This window comes from Juglans regia, chromosome 4, assembly GCF_001411555.2.
Source record: "Juglans regia cultivar Chandler chromosome 4, Walnut 2.0, whole genome shotgun sequence".
Lineage (NCBI taxonomy): Eukaryota > Viridiplantae > Streptophyta > Magnoliopsida > Fagales > Juglandaceae > Juglans > Juglans regia.
In genome coordinates, this window is record NC_049904.1 from 7,874,633 (window position 1) to 7,891,014 (window position 16,382).

At 41.1% G+C, this 16,382-nt stretch overlaps 1 long non-coding RNA gene across 2 annotated transcripts; it reads right to left on the minus strand.

Annotated features, from left to right (window-relative positions):
• Nucleotides 1-10,624: 10,624 nt before the first annotated feature.
• On the minus strand, nucleotides 10,625-13,546 carry LOC109021427. 2 transcript variants are annotated; one of them, XR_004801379.1, is made up of 3 exons: nucleotides 13,343-13,546; nucleotides 12,262-12,427; nucleotides 10,625-10,937 (listed from the first exon to the last, which is right to left on the minus strand). It is a non-coding gene; the product is annotated as an uncharacterized LOC109021427 (long non-coding RNA). The 2 variants fall into 2 exon arrangements; XR_002001085.2 differs by lacking the exon at nucleotides 13,343-13,546 and having other exon boundaries at nucleotides 12,262-12,451.
• Between the last annotated feature and the right edge of the window lie 2,836 nt (nucleotides 13,547-16,382).

Sequence of the window (16,382 nt, forward strand, 5' to 3'; positions counted from 1 at the left end):
AATATTTTAAATGTCTTGAAAATATTTATATGAGATATTTTCAGTGTAATTGAACCAAGCCTGATTTTTATGTAAGAGAATTATACTATTTTTGAAGAATTCCAAAAATATTATAGTTGTAGAAAATCATTTTATTAAAATGATTTTAGTTATTTAAAATATTATGAGATTTAAATTATGTTGAAAACTCTAATTAATTAGATGGTTTTATTCTCTTAAAGACATTAAGCAAGACTTCACCATTTTATTAATTATGAAAGAATATTATTTTATAAACTAAAACTTAGTTTAAATAATATTCTATCTTAATTCCTCTCAGTGCTTTTAGTTAAGTTAATGTTTACGTATTTTCAAATCAGTATTTAAAACCCACCGTTAGATCGTCTTGAAAATTCCAAGATGAAGGGTTGGGATTAAAACCCTAGCTCCCTCACTTTTCCCTTTCCCTCTCTCTCTCTCCTCTCCTGTTTTCCCTCCCACGTAGTTTCCCCTTCCCCTCACCCGAGTCCTCCCTCCTCAGCCCCATCGCCGTCGTGCGCCACCAGCGGCGACACTAACCACCTCACCGGCCTCCCTTCACGTAGGTGAGCATCCCCCACCGTCAAAGTCCCGCACGACAACTTCCTCTTCCCCATGCGAGCCCCTCTTTCCTCTCGGTTTTCCTCACCTTGCACGACCATAAAGCCGCTATCGTCACCCTCCAGCTCCACCGAGCACCACCACGGGTCTCCCCTGACCTCCCCCCTTTCTCCTCCCCTTGACCCAGAGCCCGTAGCTCCTCCCTAGCCACGCACATAACCCATGGGTTGCTCCCCCTAGCGCCACTGTCAACCGCTCCCATGGCCACCGCACCACCACCAGAAGCTCCTCCTCCCATCGATGACCTTCCCTAGCCACCCTCATGCCCAGCCAAGCCATCTAGCTCCCCCATGCTTTCTCACTCTCTCACGAGTGTTCCTGCATCTCACGGCTAGATCCGTCACCTCCAGCCACCGTGCCCTGCCTCGGCACCTCTCTCAGCCCTTCCATGGCCAGCCATAGTCCCCAGCCGCCCCTAGCTTCACAAGAACCCTCACCCTCTTAGGTCCACTGTACATGGCTAGAGCTGTCGTGTTCCGCCCCTCACCACCACCATGAAGCCACCATGAGCCATTCCAAGACCACATCTAGCTATTCCTACGCCCAAACAGCCACCATACACAGTGGACAGCCACTGTACGTGGCTAACCGCTGTTGTACATGACCTTAGCCGCCACCCACGGACTCCCCACCATGTTGGCCACCCTCGCATAGCTCAGATCTGGTTCCCGAGATAGTCACGTTGTAAGGCCACGGTAGTGACCGCTACCTTCCAAGCTAGTGGCTTCCGGCGCTATTGGCCATATCAGACACCAAGCAACGCACGGGTTATATCGTCGATGGTATAACTCTCTTTCCCTTTATCCTCGTTATTATGTTAGTTGGTTGGTTAGGTTGTGGACTGTATTGTTAGTATTTGTGGAGTTCGCTGTGTAGTGTGGTGATGTGATGTGCTGTGTATGTGAAGTGTTGGGCATAGTTGGGAAGTGTGTTGTGTAGTGTTGTGGATTGTGCTATGAAATGTGGTTGTGAACTATGTGTTGTAATGGCGATGTGGCGTTGTGTGGATTGGGAAGAGTACACATGGAGTGTACTCTCGTGGTTTAGCGTGGAATGGGAAGAGTACACGTGAAATGTACTATGTATGGTGTAGCACAATGTGAAAGGAGTAGACATGGAGTGTACTCCATGTGGTGGAGTGATGCACCATATGGAGTGTATGCCGTAATGGTGATGTGGCATAGTGTGTGTGAAGGCTTCCTAGTAGTGAGGACCCTGTTGTCATGCAATGCCATTATTGGAAGGCCCACCCTCAATAGCTTGTTAGCCGTCACATCGACCTACCAACTTAAGACGAAGTTCCCAACTCCCCAAGGAGTGGGAGAAGTTCGCGTTGAATAGGTCTTGACAAGGGAATGCTACGTCTAAAAGCTAAAGTAGAGAGATGGTCGGTCACCTCGGATGGCACTAGTGGGAAAGAATAGGTCGTGCACCACTTGAATAGCCTTGGTAGGCCTTTGTTTCCGACTCGCCCTACGGAGCTCGAGGTGGAGTAAGGGGGTGCATGGGCCTAGAAGGAAGAATGAATGACAACCTCCTCAGCCAAAAACTTAGTTTCATGTTGTCTTGTAATATATTTTTCTCCAACATGTAATTTTTTTATATTTAATGAAAAACGTGATTTTTTAGGACAATGCAAAATGCCTACTTCAAACTATCCAACAAGCAGGTGCAGGTACGGGTCCAGTCTCAAACTGTCCGAACAACGTACCTTCCACAAGACCAATGGGGAGACAAGGCCGAAGGCTGTTCTACCTCTCCAGCGATGGAAAGCGGGTCATGCCCCCCCCCCTCGGCAGCCTGAACAGCTTACCCCAACTCCTATCGCTGTGAAGAGTGGACCAACTATATCGTTGTGCTAACTTACCAACCCGTGGATACCATATGAAAAGATAGGCCTAAAGGTTACATTGTCCCTCCCACGATGGAGTGCAGGTTAGTCCTTAGCTACTCGAAATAAAAAACTTTACTTTCCCCGTAAGCGTCAACAGGCGGGAGCGGGTTTAGTTGCAGACTGCCCGAAAAATTACCTCGCCACGGGATAACAAGGACGAGTTGAGCCAAAGGCCACTCGAACCCTCCTGTGGAGGAGAGCGGTTTTAGCCTTTGGGCGGCCAGGACACTTACCCCAACCTTCGCTGCGAACGAAGAGTGGGTTCAACGCCAGCCTAACCCAAAATGTTACATTTTCCTATGATGTCAACAAGTGAGAGCGGGTTCAGTAATAGACCGCCCGAACGATTTACATCTCTACGAGATACTATAGGGAAATGTATGTCTAATGGTTGTCTTTGCCCTCTCACAATAGAGAGCAGGATGAGACTCACGGCTACCCAAATACTTATCCCGACTCCAATCACGGTGAAAGAGAGAACTGGCCCCAAAGGCTGTCTGAAGAAGTTACATTCTTTGGGAACCAAAGGGGTGGGTTGACTTGAGGCATCCCGACCTCTCCCCAATGGAGTGAGGGTTTAGTCTTTTGGCTACCCGATGTAAACATAATCTCCATAGAAGATAAGGCATCAAGCAAAAAGCTACAGTGTCAACAAGCAGAAGTGGGCCAAGTCACAAAATGTTCGAGTACTCACCACTGCTCAAGGACAAAGCGACTAGCAGCCCACCAAAAGAAATTACCTTCTCGGGTGTTTAAAGAGACAGGTCGGCCTAAGGCGTCCTGACCTCTCTCCAGCAGTGAGTGGACCGAGTCTATGAACTGCCAAATACTGGAGTAAAAGGCATAGATATCAATGGCGCAGAAAACAATAAGCATGGCGTGACACAGGCCAAAAGACTCAGGTTAAGACATTAACCATTGTTCCCAAAAGAGTAGTGATAACATCCTTACTTAACAAGTAGGATGGATAAGAATGATTAATGAATGAAGACGTGTATAATTCCAAACTACCCAGGCAGCCTACTCCGCCGTGGATGAAAGAGGCAAGTCAAGCTGGAGGCCGTCTCGTTTCCCTGTGGCGGGGCGTAGGATTAGCCCCACCGGAAGATTATGCAATAAAGGAAGGATAAAGTGGAAAAATAAAAAAGACGGGCAGGGTAAAACGCGACAGGAAGACGAAAAGAGAAATAAAGACAACCGGCACAAGTCGTCAAGGGCCCAAAGAGACAAGCCACGTCACAAAGGCCAATGAAAGTAGTGCAAACTGGGAAGCCACCAGCTAGCGGGGTCATCAGGTATAGACTAGGCACTGGCGGGGTGGGCTGCAAACCTTGTGGCCAGCTCCACATGCTGACCACATAGGAAGAAAGAATGAAATGGTGGAAAAGGGAATGTGCCAAAAACTTAGCGGGATGGGGTCAATAAAGTAACAAATACAACGGTGCGCGACTAAAGTTAGCAGATACGATTAAATTGGGAAGGCATTGTCAATAAAGATCACAAAGAGGCCCCAATGGCGACTATCAAGTAAAAGCAAACAAGCGCAGCACAAACGGATGAACAATTGGCAAGCGGAGTGGATAGGAACCCTACGGACTCTTACACCAAAATTCCCCCAGGCCGGTCACAAAAACAAAGAAAAAGAATGCTCGAAAAAGAAAAGACTTAAAGAACAAGGTATTTTCATTAATTAACTTTATACACAAGAAGTTGGGCGACAAAGTGTAGGTACATACGTTCGGCTAAAAGAAAAAGAAAAGGTAGAACAAAACAAGGGAGCTGTCAAGTCTCAGCGTTGGGAGCACAGTCTTGGCAGTATTAGGAGAAGGACAACCCGACCATGTAGCGGCTGGTGTGGGAACAACTAGATCTGGGAAAGCGTCGGGCATCTCTTTCTTCCCCAGTTTGCAACCAAATATGAAGGCTGCCGTGTTGGTAGGAATGCCGGCAAGATTAAGACCCTGCAGATATTTCGTGAAAGACCTCGAACGAAGCTTAGGACTTCCCAAGAGGTAGTCCTGCATCGACCTACAACCCTTGATAAACCCGTGTCCCCACACTTCATCCCGAACTCCAGAGAACAACTTTAGCTGCCTATCCAGGCGAAGGGCGACATCCTACACTTGGGACAAGTTGTCCTGAAGACTTTGGTTAAGCCACTCCAAATTTTTCCTTCTCCTCCTCCTTCTCCCTCGCCTTCCTTTTGAGCTTTTTCTGGCGGCGCTCCAGCCTCGTTGCGTCCTCTCCATCTCGCACTCTAGTAGCTCCCTCTCTTCTCTTTCGCCATGGGCATAGTGAAGGGAGGTGTTAGTCATTGAACGGAGGCTCAAGTTCTTTTGCTCAACAGCCTTTTGGCCATTCACAATGAAAGCCGCCAGCTGAAAAGTGCCCTGGCGACAAAAAGGACCGACATGTAACAATTAATAAGGGAAGACTAAAAAGCAAAAAAAAGGAAAAAGATAAGAAGGAAGGGCTGAACCTCGTGGAAAAAGCCGGACAAGCACTTGACGACTTAACTGATGGCCTCTGCATGGCTCCCTCCCGTTTCCAGCCAGGACAAAGAAAGAATGACTTCAATTGAGCCCTCGGCCTTTGACGATTGCGCGGCCACTTCAGGAGCAACGGTTTGACCTTCGCACGAACCTTCCGGACCAAAGCCGATTACAACATTTAGAAGGGGCCACCCTCCATTGGGTGCTCCGCCTGGAAGGGGAGTCACCCCCCTCTGGGTGCTCTGCTTGGACGGGCTGGTCATCAACCGGACTTCTTGAACCCGAGCGGACTACAACATCCAAAAGGGATTTGCCTCCCACATGGCCTTCCATCTCTACATGGTTGCTGGAAGTAGCAGTTGCCGACCCTCGCCAGTAACCTCGTCACCGAATGAGTGGCTACCAATGACAGAGTGAGATGAAGAAGACGGAGAAATCCATGAAGAAGAACATTGCTCCACGTCAGCTCACCTAAGAATCACGGTCGTATAGAGGTTCTGGATTAGGGCATTCATCTCCACCTTGTCCGTCGACACCTTAGGAGTAGTAGTCGGCAGTGACATCGCGGGGGGGATCGTCGGTCGGACCCTTCGTTGGCACTTTCGTTAGAGTTGCCAAGGCAGTAGGGCAACTGACCTCTAGGGTAGTTGACTCTCGTAGTGGAGGGTTGAAAGCTCTAGAAGAGGGCCTGCTATCAACCAATGCACCCTTCAGGCTAGGCTTCTTCCCCTTTCCCGGTGAGGAAGGGTCCAAGGAGTGCTTCCAACCAAGGACAACCCGAGGCCGGGCCGCGGTCGCCCTATCATCAGAAGAAAGGTGACCAAAAGGAGGTAGAGAACCTCTTAAGCTCTCTTCGGAAAGAAGGACTTCAAAGAAGATTCCTTCAGGGTTCGTTTGCACCTATTCTCAGACAACTGCAATGCGCCATGCCTCGTAGGAAGTAGTTGATGGACACACAACCTTGTCTTCCGAGACTGTCCCCCAGTTCGTTCGAATTGGAAACTTGCGGCGAGTCACTTGACCCACCAGGAACTCCCACACCCAGTCGGACATGAGAAATAACTTGGGGAACCAATCCTTCACTTTGCGATATCTCGACTCTAGGGTAACTAGGGCGTGTGTTGCCTTGAAACTACATATATTCTCCTTTTGGCATAGTACCTTATGAGTAAGGAGGAACTCACAGCCAATAGGGTACACATCATCAAGGTATGATTCCAAAAGAGCACGTCGCCAGATAATGTTGCAACAAATCAAAAGCCTCCAGGCATTCGGGTGCAATTAGGAGATGCCAAACCTAGGCAGTCGAGAAGGTCGTGAAAAGGGCGGGGGAAAGACAACCTCAAGCCGCATGAAAACATGGAAGGGAACAGGGCCACTCGTGTGGAATGGCCTTCTGCATCAACAGCACCCTTGTTGGGACTAGGAACCTCGAAAAAAATTGACTCCAGTACCTGGTAAGTAAGGGCCAGGGAAGCCAGCATTGATGCCGTGACATTTGAACACCAACAACTCCCCCCAAACAACGGCCCAACGTTGGTGTCACCTACACCGGAAACATTGGGTTGAGTAGGTTTTTTAGAGGCCATCACCCCCAATGTATGAGATAGTGAAGAATGGAAAGAAGATTAGGCAAAGGAAAGAAAAATTGGAAAACTAAACTGGCAAGAAGGCTACAGCGTAACACGTAAACCCCCAACTCCAACTTTATATAGGGGAAAGGTGATGGTTAGTCTCCCACACCTCATGACAGAAGGAAGAAGTATGAGCTGCTTCGAATTCTCGAAGTGTAATCCATGAAGCGACGTGAGCACGAAGAGCCGCCTAACACCATCACATTAATGAACTTGAAAAGACGTCATCAGAATCAGCAAAAGGCGAGCCAATAAAAAATGATGGTGAAACATTGCCAGTATAACCAAACGACGGGAGTCTCCCTGAAATTCAGAGCGTGCACACATCAACAAAGGGATCCCAGCTTCAGTAGCAAGCGGGTTCGAATAGTGATAAGTTTCCCACCGTACTCGTTCGATGAGAATTAGTGGGATAATTGCAATGGGATTCTCCCCTTGGAGGGGATGAGACTTGTCGATCTGAAGGCCTCTCGAGTAGTGTCTAGCTCTCAAGTGGCCAACCACATAGTAGGCATAATATGTAGGGAACCCTTGATCTTTTGATAGGAAATACATCAACGGACCACCAATGATACTGTTTGGGATAAGGAAATTGAAGAACCACACCGTATTAATGGCATCACTACCTAGGCTACATGTCATATTAATGACGTCGTCGCAGAACTACACCACATTAAAGGACTCTGACACAAAGTACGAAGGATACAGACTCCATGGGGGCAGGCATGATCTGTTCCAGGTACGAGGATAGTCTCTCTGATCCCTAGAATCTCTCACTTATTTACAAACTTCCAAGAATACTTATTAACTTTGGCATCGGAATTCTCTGACCCCAAGGCCGCCCTCTCCTAGTTGCATTCTCCACCATCTTTTGCAGGCTCATTTCAAAAGACTTGAGCTGTTGGAGCTTGGCCCAAAGGTATGCAAAACACAATGTTAATAATGTATTAAAAATAAATAAATGAAAATATTCAGAGATCCATAAAAGTTTGTCTCACCCTCTACATTTATTGAAATATCCAAAGGGGAGTAGCCTAAAATGCAATTTTTTTTTTAAATTTTTTAACAATTTGATTGTGGTGACATGAATGGAGATTGTGGAAAGTTGTGTAGTGGGTAAGGATTTTAGAGATATGAGAATGCGGAGTTAGTAAGGCGTGGCAACGCAAGTCAAGCGTGGTTTAGGGCCTCATTTGTTGCACGCTTTGCGAAGGTTATGCTTAATGTCGAGAGATAAGTGGGTGGCAAGTGGTAGTATGTAAGGTGAGCTAGAGAAGAAACCTATAAAAACAAAACAATAAAATTTATAAACATGGGCAAAGGAAAAATGGAATAGGGAGGAACGGGGTAGCTTGCCCCAAGGCTGCTCCATCATCTCCGATTTGAACAGAGAAAACACAAAAGTGATTTGGGAAATAATGAAACCAATTTTTTTATTTTTTAGTTTGACACTAAGATTTCAATTTTGAAAAATCATGACCCCAATCGAATTTTGAAATAATATCCACATTATAAGTCAATTGCTACTCTATGAAGGATCAAGAAGGTGAGAGATGTGCGATGCTAAAAGTCGAAACATTTGGTCCATCCATTTTCCACCCCAAGACCGGACATGTTTTACCTCTAGACCAAACCGGCCCATTATCTATTAGTCTATCGGTCCATTTCACTCTGAGCTTGTGCAAAATGAGAAAATGAGCCATTTTTTGGTAAAGGCCCAACTTACCAATAAACACTATTCATTTCGGCTCAACTAAAAAAATAAGTCCAAAACATTTTTGGTTTTGAAAATATTATACAATATATCAACTATTTAACTTTATTTGTCCATTTTATTCTTTAAAATATCCTAAAGAAAAGTTAAGAAAAAGTAATAGTTAACATATTAAAATTATCCATATCCATCCATGAAGGTTAGCAATAATCATAATATAATTAAAAAATGAAAAATAGAGAAAAAAAATTAAAGAAAATGCAATATCTTAATATCTTAATGTTTTACATATGGTTAATGAATAAATTTCATGGTCCATAAATATTGTATATTTACTTGCAATTTAGGTATCTTACAAAAAGTGTACCTAATTATTTTAGTTAGGTCTAGATACTAGAGTATGTGTTATTGCATATAATATTATGATTTATCATATAATATATAATATATTAGTTAATTGATAGCATATTATTTAATAGTATATTTAACATTTTATATAGTTAATGGTGATAGGTTAGATAAAAATTACGTAATTAACTTATACAACTACTATATAAAATAATATTTTAAAAATTATTTTAAAAAGACTATATATGTAATTTGGTCTGTCCAATACGGCTCGAAGTGAAAAAGTCATATCCCGAGACCAAATCGAAAATTGAAACTCCTGAAATTTGGGACCAAGACTGACCAATAAGGTTATCGGTCTAATATTCCAAATTGGAACTGTTCGGTCCGGTCAGATTTTCCTATCCATACCGAAAACCTTACCCTCCAATGTGGAACACTAATGGAAATTAATATTAGAAAAAGTGGATTTTAATGAACAAGTATATGTTTATTTTAAGTGGTTATAAATGACAGTGCAGGGAAACCGCAACGCCACCTACATGTCCATGTGGCCAATGTTTTAGTTGCAGTAAGAAGTTTACCCCTAATCATTTATCTTGATCCGAGGCATTCCTACTATGTTGAGAGACCACCACATTGGAAGAAGGAAAATGCTTGGTACACGGAGAGTTTTACAAGAACATGCACAGACAGTGCAATCTTTTTGCATTGTTCATGATCTATCACTGCTCAAAGAAGAATGAATTTGCGATGGAGGAAATAAAACATGTAGATCGATCAAAAGTAATGGCCAGTAAGAAGCATAATTTGCGCAACAGAGGATGAACAATGTGGCCAGTAAGTATTAAAATGACTTGAGAGTCAAGTGGGAGTTAAAAGCTAAACAACTTTTTTAGAAAAATTTTATTCTCAAGTAGGTATGTAGAGCACACTCCATTATTACTGAGGACGAATTTGAACAAACCGTATAATAACCGCATTAGATTCAAGATTTTTCGCTCGAGGTAAACGCTTTTGCTATGGAGTCTGGTCCACACCGCTGGAGCAGAGTCATTAGCTGCTCGAGCGGAGGTAAGTCAGAGAGTTCGCTCGAGATTGCTCGACAGTGAGATCGAGCGAGACACAAACCCTAGCATTTGCTTGACACCTACTCGACACAACACTCAAGTCAATATTCATTTGGCCATTCGCTCGAGACGCGCTCGAGATGCCGCTAGAACGAAGTATGCAGTTTTGCCAGATTAGGGTTTCCATGCTGTGTGCTATATATATGTCCTATTTTGACATGTCTTGGACGGCCTTAAGCATATTTTGAGAGAAAACAATTATCTAGTGAATGCATATAGTGTGAGAGAGCAAAAAGCCCTAAAGAGTGTGGGTTGAGATTAAATGATTGTAATCTCCTTTAATTAATAAGATTTCTACAGTTTTGTAGACGTATGCAATTTGCCAAACCACGTATATTGTTCGTCATTTTCTTGATTGTGTTGTTTTTACTTTATTTGCCATCGTTGGTGTATATGTTTTGCCCAACATTTTGCAACAAATATAAGATTTTTAATAATAGTATCAGAGCCTAAATCGGTTGTTATTGATTAATGTTATGATCTGCGTGTTGTGATTTCTTTTCTTTTCCAAAGTTCTTTCAGAGAGATGTTTTTCCTCTCGGTAACCATGGCTATAGGTAGGACTGTTCATCTGAACCGACTTGACCCGAAAATAAACATTTCCGACCCGACCAAAAAATGCACAGTTCCAATTAGCTGTTTATCCATTTAGCCAACCAAAAAAGTTTTCAGAAAACGGGTATTCCAACCCGACCTTTTGTCTCAATAGCAAAAGATGTTTTGCTGAAGACCTCGAAAGACCTTCAAATTCAAACATCTTTAATATGAGTTTCCAGAATTTTTCATTATAGTTATATTTGAATTAGCACATGATGTCAGTTTCCAGAATCTGTCATGATCTTTGAATTAGTAATATGTTAGCAATACAATTAACAGCTAGACTTCAAACTTCAAAGAGAGCACTTGGCATCTAAGTACATGAATTCTGGACAAAGTCAATATTACAATGCCACAAAGCAGGGCCAATCTGAGTCCTAGGCTATTGACAATTATGGATTCTGGACAATGTCTGGATAGGTTCAGCCCATTTCCGCTGTGACCACGGACAAACCATAAGTGTAGAGCCTCACAATCATGTTCCATTTGCTGTATGAACATGGGACAAACCATAAGAGTTTGCTTGAAAAAGCTGAGTGTCAGTACAAGAGTAAATCCTCACAATATATACATATGTCAATAACAGATTAAGTTGGGGTTATTCTAGCTTCGAATGACAATTATTTTGGGCAAACTCCAAAGAAAAATAATATTTAATAACTATCAAAAAGGAAAACACCAAAACAAAAAAAATTTCCAGGCCTGCAACATATATTTTTTCAAGCAAAATTGCAATATAACTTGTTAACAAATGCTACTACCAGCAATGACTTTGATCAGGAGGTTGAATTAACTCAAAAGATGGGAAGTTTTGCTTAACTGCTGCATGGGATGCCAAGGAAGAAGATTCACATATAAAGTTGGGTGATCTGATCTAATTTAGATTCCTAAAGCAAATCTCAAGCTGACTTTAACATCTCAAGCTTTACAGGTTAAATTTGGAGATACTCTAAAGTGTATGAAAATTTATGATCGACCCGGGATGGCTAGTTTGAGGGGGAAAATCTGTGATTCATTTAACATCCCTGCCAATGCTGACTTTACCCTGACATATGCTGATTTTGATGGTGATGTGGTAACAATTTCTGAATCATTGTTACATGGTTTATTTTTATGAGTTTTAAGACCTTGTTACTCTGTTTCTGCAAGGGGTCATATATATATATATATATAGATTATATATAGAAACTAGGGAGAAAAAATGCATTCATCATCGTCTTTCTATATGAAAAATGAAAATCCGTAACAAGTTTCCTACTTTCTTCAAAGAAATTCTCACACAGATAAAAAATATTATATATAAATAAAATATAGTCATTTAAGTGCTATATATCTGGCCTTGCTATTTCTCTGAAGTTACGAAAATGAAATAATTAAGAGTTTGGTTGCATACTCTGTGATCAACTACTAGAATGCACATGGATTAACCCCAATTTCAGGTCTGATCTTCACATCTAGCTAGTTTGAGTGAATTTTAATTTCCTTCCAAGAAACTGTTACTTCGAATAAATAAGTACTACTACATCCATAAACGAATTATATAAAAATAGTCCTATAAACTGATATGACTTCATATAATTGGTTAGATTTATTTTACAATAAAAATAACTTTATAATATGAATAACCACATCAAACGATCAATCAACGTTAGTTTATGAGATTATTTTGGCTAGCATTTTCCCTTCGGAATATAATGAAGCATGCAAACCCAGAATAATTTTTCACTCAAACGAGCTAAAACATGTAAACTAAAGCAGAAACATATATGAGTGAGAGAGAGAGAGAGAGAGAGAGGAGTCAACTAATGCTCACCGTGCGAGAGGATAGAGAATGAGAGTGAACTGCGAAAACAGAAGGAGAAAATATAACTTTGACCAAGCAAGATTACCGAGTGAAGTGCAGGCTGCAGCTCCAAGAGATGTTCTCGGAGAATTTGGCAGGAGTGGACGACGCTAGGGTTCTCTGGAGAGAGTGAGAGCTGCGAGGAAGAGAGAGAGTGAGCCGCGATGGATATAATCGGCTAAAAACGGTATCGGGTATTACCCAATTAAAAAGCAAACCGGTTACGGTTAATTCTGGTTCCTTATTTTCAGCTAAATTGTTCGGGTTGATTTGGGGTTGAAAATTTGGTAGGGTAGGGTAGGGTCGGTTTTATTTATTTTAATTTTAATTTTAATTTTATTTATTTTTTTTTATCAGGCCTAGCTACAGGAATATTTCTCATACTAGAGTATTTTTACTTAAGAACCACAAATTTGTTCATGCGAAGATAAAGGACTGTTTGAGGCACCACCTGCGGGCGGGGTGCCCCAGTGTTACGTGTGTCGCAGGAGGCATTAGCTCAGACCAGGGGTGCTGCACCATTGCACTTGCAGTTATGGTGCTATAGCAATTGATGACGCAGCATGACTGGGCCGCCTCTTATGCACCATGGCACGGCACAATGCAGCAAGCAAGATTGGCATGCATTGTAGCTCGTATTGCATAGGGGCTGCACCACACTAGGGTGTCGTGCGAAGCAGCCTACGGTGTAACATGCACCTAAGCAGTGTGCTGTGCAGTGGCACCAAGCGAGGCGTTGCACACATCTCGATGGCAGCGCACACCAAGGGCCTCGGCCAGCGGCAGTTTCACCTGGAAACGTGGCAGGCCTCAATGCGTCATGCACCTACAGGTGTAACGAGCCCCCACTGCGGTGCAGCCGCCCCTGTAGGCAACAGAGTCGTGCAATAAACAAATGCAGCAAGCTCCACTACGTCCAGAGCCGCGCACTTGACCAGCATCTCCGTTGCAGGCAGATCCGCGCACGAGACTGGTGCAACAAGCTCTGTTGTGGCAGTCTATGCCTCGTGTAGAGCTTCACGCTCTACTGAAAGTGGCGTACAGCCAGTACCTTGGGCACTAAATGGCAGTGGTAGCGAGCACCTATACGTTGGTGCAGCTCTGGCTACCATCCGGAACTTGGTGCTGTTGATGAGGAGGCGTTACTACGAGCTGAACTCTGCCGAAGAGGACTTGCAAGATGAAGGTGACCAAATTATTTTTTTTCTGCGCAAACAGTACCCATCAGGTGAAGAAGATGAACATATGCGGATGATTTGTTGTGTGGCAAATGGATTTGGACTACAAACGAGTAAAGACTAATTTTTCAAACCAAATCTTTCGGCCTGGACTCAACGGACAAAATCCCAATTTTTATATCCTCTTTTTTAAATCTAGCCTATATCAATTTTGTTTAAAAAAAAGTTTGTTTTGGGAAACTGAACTTTCGGCCTAGAAGGCAAAGGCCTGCGAGGTTGTTGGGCGTCTTGGGCATCTAGTGGGCTTTCTAGTTTGGCCCAATACACTGTAATTGGAAAAAAGGGCTTCAGCTGATTTGAGTACAGTGGGCCCAGTAGGCAAAGGCCTACTCTGCAGCTGGGCACCCAGGAAGGCGCGGCCCAGCCGAGTAGGCTGCAAACCTGTTATTTTTTTTGGAAAAACTGGGCTTGATGATGTTTTGAACCCTAGACCATATGACCTAATAAGCCATTTTGACTACAACTCAAGAGTTGTGGTGGTTGATGAATTTCTACAAAATTACGCTATTCAGTAAATATTATGCCTTACCTATATATTTATTTTCTGAAATTTGTTTTGTATGATTGTGGTTATTGAATACACTGCATGTCATGGTATTATGAGATTATTTTATCACATTTTTAAGGCATTTTATTTTATGTTATAAATTGCCTAGATTATTAATGTTTTTTAGAATAATAAATATTTGGGCCAAATGTGACAATTTTGTATATGTATTATGATTACATAAAATTGTATGAGTTTATTTTATCACAAATATTTGTTAGGATAATTTTAAGAATTTGTCTTCAAATTTTTAGAATGTGATAAAATAGAGGATGAAATAGCCTGAATTTGTATTGTCCATGCCAATGATTGACCAAAATGAATTCATTTGATCGAAGACGAAGGCCCATTTGGCAATACAATTGTTTTCAAGTATTTTCATATATTTCTTTCCCAAATATTACTCAAACACAAAACAGTTTCAATTTCAAATTTTTAACTTTTTTATCTAATTATTACTTAATTATTACAGCTTTCCTAAACTCTCAAACAAAATACAAAAAACAATACTACTTATTCAAATTTCAAAACAAAGGTTATATTAAAAAATTGTATTCAAATAATTTTTTTTACCGTATAATATTTTTATTCAACTTTTTCTTTCTCATTTTCTAAAATCCAATAAAATATCTTAACTCAAACTATTTTACTGTAACAGGCCGCTAGAAATTCAATGGATGAATTTCTTTAGACTTTAGAAACCTCATGAAAATACCAAAAGTTTTCACGCATTGACCAATCGCGTAGGTTTTAATCTGTCAGCATTGTGACATTGTTAGTGTTGCCACTCACAATGATGTCAGAAGCGTGATTTTTCTTTATTTGAGGTACTTATAAGTGTTAGAATGAGATGCAGTTTGCACCATTGACTTATAGGTATATTTAGAATTTTATGGCTCAATTAAACAATTTTCAATTTCCAGACAAAATGCTTGTTTAAAAACGCGTTTTGATTATTTTGAGGCCCTTCAAAGTCGAATTTTAACAAACGATTTGCAATCTAAAAGCATTAGCATTGGTTTCATCAAAGTTATCTCTAAAATTTAGCTAAAAGTATATGTTTTCCATAAATTAAAAAAAAATTCAAGTCATAACCCCACATTGAATTAATCAAAATAATAATACAATATTTTTTTAAATAATAATATTTATATTTTTTTTCGTATTTTGTAAATACACTAATCATATGTTAATTAATAACTTAATTTTTACTTAAATTATTGTTTCCCAACTAATTTGTTTCCTCAACTTATTTTGCAATTACAATAACCATGGGTTTGATACTTAAGAATAAAATATCACTTTTGAAGTTGAACAACACATCTTCAAATATGAAGAAACTTTTAGAAATACTGGAGCTCATATTTGAAGCTACTTGTATTTGACTACTCCAATGCAAATGACTCTATCTCTATTTCTTCAAATTTTGAAGATGAACTGGTATTTGGCTAAGCCAATACTGGTACTCTAAGAGCATTCCCAATGCATCATATAAAATACAGTTATCTATAGAAAAATTATTCTCATCAACCACTATTCACTACCCGACACCCTATGAAGAAAAAAAAACTGTCAAGTGTGGGGTGTGTGGGTGAATAGTGACTGATGTATAATATTCATCAATAAAATATGAAGAAACTTGTTAAAAAATGAGCTATAATGGATGTTGTATTTCATCTACATTTTTCATTTTTGCTACAGTAATCTCGATACATCTAGAGGACTGTTAGAGATAGTGATCAAGATCAAACTAACTCCAAGATTACTATTGGCCCCACATACTCATCAGATAAACAAAATGATTTGAATTCAAATGAAGATAACACTAATATGTACTATGTTGAAGATCATAACAGAACCAACTAATATTCTGTCCATATATTTGTACTTATCTATAGTTGTAACACTTCTATGTAGTTTCAATTCAAATACTTGTACTATGTCTGTATAAATACTAAATGCAATATGACTGGTATCATCTTAAACTAACCTTTTTCAATTCACTTTCTGACTTGGTATCAAAGATTATCAAGCTCACGCTTTTTTTTTTCCATCATGGCCTCATCACCTGCATCTGTTGTGCCTCCCTTTTTCATTCCAAACATCACCCCTTTGTATCTATCAAACTTGATGGAACCAATTACTTAAATTGGACTACTCAGTTTATTCCAGTTCTAAGAAGTCATGACCTTTTAAGTATTGTTGATGGCTCTAAGGCTTGCCCTTCTCAATATCTTCTTGACACAACTAGAAAATCCACTTCTGATATCAACCTAGCATACCTGGTTTGGCAGAAGAATGATCAA